Source organism: Neopelma chrysocephalum, unplaced genomic scaffold, assembly GCF_003984885.1.
Source record: "Neopelma chrysocephalum unplaced genomic scaffold, ASM398488v2 Primary Assembly neopelma1_67, whole genome shotgun sequence".
NCBI lineage: Eukaryota > Metazoa > Chordata > Aves > Passeriformes > Pipridae > Neopelma > Neopelma chrysocephalum.
This window is the reverse complement of record NW_020897726.1, coordinates 1,621,148-1,626,645: the sequence shown is the minus strand read 5'-3', so window position 1 is coordinate 1,626,645 and position 5,498 is coordinate 1,621,148.

Here is a 5,498-nt window from a genome sequence, read left to right as displayed (position 1 = left end):
GAAAGGAGAAAGCAATGTTAAGTAATAGGGAAAGACACTGACAAGTACAGGTACTCTTGACTCTGCCTATATAGAAGCTAGAAGGAAGACAGTCATTTAGAAGCGGCACAAAAGAGGGAATTTATGCATAAATAAAAGGTAAGGAAAGATTCTAAAAGTCCAGAAGGAACAAGATATTGAGAGAAAAACCTGTCTAAGAAGCAGTTTCCTTGGGAAAGAGTTAATTGCTGCATTCAGAAGACTTTGACTATGTCTAGAATCATAGAATCATAGAATCATAGAATCATAGAATAGGTAGGGTTGGAAGAGACCTCTAAGATCATCAAGTCCAACCCCTGATCCAACTCCAATTACTATATCATGGCACTAAGGGCCACGTCCAATCTCTTTTTAAAAACCTCCAGGGATGGTGAATCCACCACCTCTCTGGGTAGGTTGTTCCAATGCCTGATAACCCTCTCTGTAAAGAATTTCTTCCTGACATCTAACCTAAACCTCCCCTGGCAGAGCTTGAGCCCATGTCCCCTTGTCCTATTGTTGGTTGCCCGGGAGAAGAGACCAACCCCCGCCTGGCTATAACCTCCCTTCAGGTAGTTGAAGAGAGTGATGAGGTCGCCTCTAAGCCTTCTCTTCTCCAGACTAAACAACCCCAGCTCCCTCAGCCTCTCCTCATAGGACTTGTGCTCAAGTCCCTTCACCAGTCTCGTTGCTCTTCTCTGGACCCGCTCCAGCACCTCAATGTCCTTCCTGAACTGAGGGGCCCAGAGCTGAACACAATACTCAAGGTGTGGCCTCACCAATGCAGAGTACAGGGGAAGGATCACTTCCCTGCTCCTGCTGGCCACACTGTTCCTGATGCAGGCCAGGATGCCATTGGCCTTCTTGGCTACCTGAGCACACTGCTGGCTCATGTTCAACCTCCTGTCGATCAGCACCCCCAAGTCCCTTTCTGCCTGGCTGCTCTCCAGCCACTCTGTCCCCAGCCTGTAGCGCTGCAGGGGGTTGTAGAAGATATTAGTGGCTACCTCTTGGACCACAAATAGGTAAATTACACTACCATGTAGGAAATCTGAGATGTCAAAACCAAGAAATTTACATAGCAACCAGTTTTGAACAGGAAAAGAGCATAAGTCACCACAAAAAGCTCATTGTGGATGTTTTTACGAAAAAGGAAAGAGAGCGCACTTTTCAGGCCTTCAAGCAAAGGCCAGAGAATTTGAGCAATGTTACACCTGAATCCTGGAGAGATACCTAATCTGAATCCAGCAAAAGTGGAGAAAATGCTCTCTGTCTCAGTAAATGTTCATACAATTCTAACTGACCGTTAATAATTTTTGGAATTATCTTCTCTGATAAAAGGAAAGTTCTGTGTCGAGTGTCCTGTATGTTCTCTGTACCTTTTTTTTCTGGAAGAGTCTCTACTGCCTTTATTTGTACACTTTGAAAGAAAATGTTACTGCTTGTCCTCACATTTGAGTTCTGAGTTGGAAATCCTCTTTACAAAGTCACCACTTGCCTGGGTAAAGAGCTTCTTTGCTAGCTCTTTACTCCTGGAACACACGAGCTCTGAGGAAAAAGAACAATTTGCAACACATAATTTATTTGGCAAAGTTAGCCTTTTGCTCTTTTTTTCCATGAGTGCAGCAGCAACAGGGTTTCTTGAATGTACTCATTATTCAAATATATTCTCTGAATAAAGAGCCGAACACTGTACTGTCATATTTTGCCATGACATGTTGACTGGTGATGCATCTGTCCGAAGGCTTGGCTGATCACCCTGAGGCTGAGAAGAATTATATGGAGAAAATATCCTGCCTCTGAGCTCCTCTTCCCGAGTTCTGAAAGGCTGATCTGTGTGATTATAAAGGATGAACTTAGATTCAGGTGGTGGGAGGAAGCATCAAAGAAGAGCCTACTATTCTGCAGTTCTGTAGTGTCTGATAGGACAAGCAGTCTCATATGAAGGGTGTTTTTCTCTATTTCATAGAGAAATACTTTCCTCCAGAAGGAATTTCTGGAGAGAGCTGGAGAGTGAGGAAAAGAAACTGAGTTTTTTTTAACCCAGAACCTGGCTGACTTGCTCTGCTGGTAGTGTTATTTTCTACCTAGGTAAGACTTCCTTCTCTGTCTGCACCTCCAGTCAAGCCAATGTAGCACCAGCCCAGGGTGGGGACAATCTGCAGAGCTGGGAGGGCCAGAGCGTGTGGGAGGAGTTGGCAGTGTGCAAGAGAATTGAAGTATCCCCATCTGCACAAGGCACAGGAAGCAGCTGGTGAGTGAGGAGAACCAAGTCGAGGCTGGTTCTAAAATGCAAGTTTTCTTATCTAGCACCTACACCACGCAAACGTGGGAGACTGAGCATGAGACTGTTGTCATGGAAAGACGTGGGCAGTCTCAGTGTCTATAATATCTCTACTCAGTCACTTAAAACCCTGGGCAAAGCATAAGTGTCAAATACCTGTGGGACATTCCACAGCTGGAAGATGTCACTTGCCTGAGCGTACAAACCAAAATCAACATTAAGGTAGATGCTTGAACACAAGCTGATTTAACCTCACTGTTCTGAAGGCAAATACATATTCTACATCACAAATTGAATTTGGAAAAAATTGCAGATAGCTTATTTGTGCATGGAAATACTATAGTATTTTTTCCTTTTATGAGCTTTATAATAATTCATCACTTCCCTTGCTAGATAATGTAGTTATAATCAAAAACAGGTCCTAACTCTGGGGAAAGTGAAAGACAGTACTGGAACTCAAACTGAACTTGGCTATCAATTGTTATCACCCCAAATCATCAAATAACAATTACCAGTGTTCACATTGGGTCTAGATCTGAAGAGAACCAAGTAGTGACAACTTAGAGGGAATTCTCACATGGTAGTTGCAATTTTTTTCCTCTCTCACAACTGTGTCCCATTGCAACAGGAATCCTTAAAAGGAGGGGAAGGATTGGTTATACCAGTGCCTGTTTCCATTCTTCAAGTGAAACTCCAGCGAAATATAAACAGCTCTCTATATCAACCGCAAGAATTACAGAGGGTGCAGATTTAACAAAAAACCTCCTCCCAAGACATCTTGATTGCAGATGTTATTAAATGATTCTCTGGTGCTGGAAATACTCATCCTGGCTACATGTTGATCATAGAATACATTCCGTTCTCATGGTTTTCCTACTCAAAGAGTGGAAGAAATGCCTCTGAATGTAACAAGGAAGAAAAATACTTCTGTGTGTGGTGATAGTTCTCCCTATCTTTTGGTCTGGGAGTCAGGTTTCTGCCTGAGGGGACCTGTATGAAGGGCAATGAAAGTAATTATTCTGTCAGGTTAAATATAATTTTCTTCTACGTGTCTGTTTCTTGTGATGTCAGTTGATTAACCAGTCAGTCATCTTTGCATGGCATGTGGCCACATGATGTCATGTGCTGAGGTACATGGTTTATTGTGCCAGTCCAACATAAAATTGAAAAACTCTCCAATTTAAACCTTATTTTTTCATCTATGTTTTGTGTTTTTCTTTTGCTTCCATCTTACATGTTCCTTCTTTTCTTGACTCATTCTCATCTTATCCAAATTCTTTTTTCCCTTCCCTGCCTCAGTTTTTCCTTGAATTTGATATCATGATTCATCTCACTTTTTCTTTCCCACACTGCAATTCTTCTTCACCCTTCTTTCATCTCTCCAAACCATTTTCTCATTGTTTCCACATCAGGGTAGACTACAGAGACCATTTTGGCTTTGCCTCCTTTACTGCACGGTGCACCTCTCAGTCCTCCTAAGCAGAATCTGCACCATTCTGGAAATGGAAAAAAAAGAAATTGAAAACCACACATCTTCATCTTAACTGCACTGCTTATCTCAGAAAAACTGTGGGCAATCTATACAGTTCTATAGATTATATGTAAACCCTTCCTGTACTGGGGATGATTTAATCTTAAAGAATTTAACTCGAATATCCTCAAATAGCAGTAAAGTCTGCTTAATTTGTTACCTCATTGTTGTCCCTGATATCACATTAGAGCATTGAATCTCCAACAGACTATTTTATTCGAGGAAGAACATCTTAGCTAGAGCCCAGATGGATAGGAGGAGGATTAAAGATAAAGGCTTTGCATGAGAAAAAGGTTGCAAATCACTAAGACAGCCAACATATTCCTCTGACTGAAGCCAAAATATGTATCATACCTTGGTATACAGGGACTGTAAAAGTAACAGTATAAATTATTTCACCCATGTCTTCTTTGAGGCACATGCCAAACACAGGGTGGCCTTGGAGAGACGTTTGGACATCCACTGTTCCTATGTCAGAAATTAAAAAATCAGGTGCAGTACACATTTACATTAGCAAGCTAGGGATGGGATTGTGAGAATACATTTCTCACACAGACTAATTATTTTCTTCAAATTTCACATGGACTTTCTCATCCAGGTAGACGACAGCTCTGTATGAATTCTGCTGTCGGTGACCATGAGTGGAGACATAAAAAGAACTATTCAATGTCTCTGGTTGCAGAGATAAGTGAAAGAGTCATTGGCAATAACTCTATAGTAATAGCAGCAGTAAGTACTGGGCATGATTTGAATCTCTTGATAGTGATATGGGGATGCCAGAATATTTATCAAGCTATTAGGGGAGGCTGTGCCTAGCTGATAAGATGACTACAACTGATGAAGTTCACCTGAAGACTCTGATGATGCTGGGACAGATTTGCAGCCAACAACGGAGGATAGCAGGGAGTGCTGCCCTTAAGAGCAGCATGTACCGTTCATCAGCAAAATTATACAATCTCCCGCCTGGGGCAAGCGTGTGGAATCTTTAATAAACAGAGTTAAGAAACATCCTCATGTCTGGAACCAGGAACACCCTGCCCTTCCGAGAAACTGTTTCACTGAGTTGGTGGCAGAGGGGAGGGAGCTAGGAGAGGTCATCAGAAAACCGGTTCTGAGAGTGATTAATCCAGGGCCTTATTTTAAACTGTCCCTATATCACACTGCTAAACTTGCGATGGTTCTGTCTTTGGAAGATGAAATCGCCCAATTTATATCACTTAATGTCTCAGTGTCATCAAATCAAAAGGATGTTCTGTCATTTTGACTGGAACTATATTGGGAACAGATTTTTTTTTGCTGTAATAATCTGTAAGCAACATGAATAAAGAAGGATTTCTCACAGCTTTTCTGATGTTTAATCAGCACATGTGCTGCATCATGGATAAGATCACCTTCTAGCACTTGAAGTTGAGAAGTGTTTTTCTCTGAGTGGCTTTTGTTAGTCAAGGCTTTAATACGTGTAGAAAGATTTTGTTAACTTCTTTACCGCAGTTACTTATCACCTGCTCAGTAAAGCACTGAACTTAGGTGCTTGTTTTCCTCTCTTGCCTTGCTGTGGAAGCTCCTCTCTGCTGATGATCAGAGCCCTCTGGAACATGGAAACTGGTGTGGCCATCAGGTCATGCAAGTTCAAAATACATTTTCTGTATTTCCCTGTTTTTATTG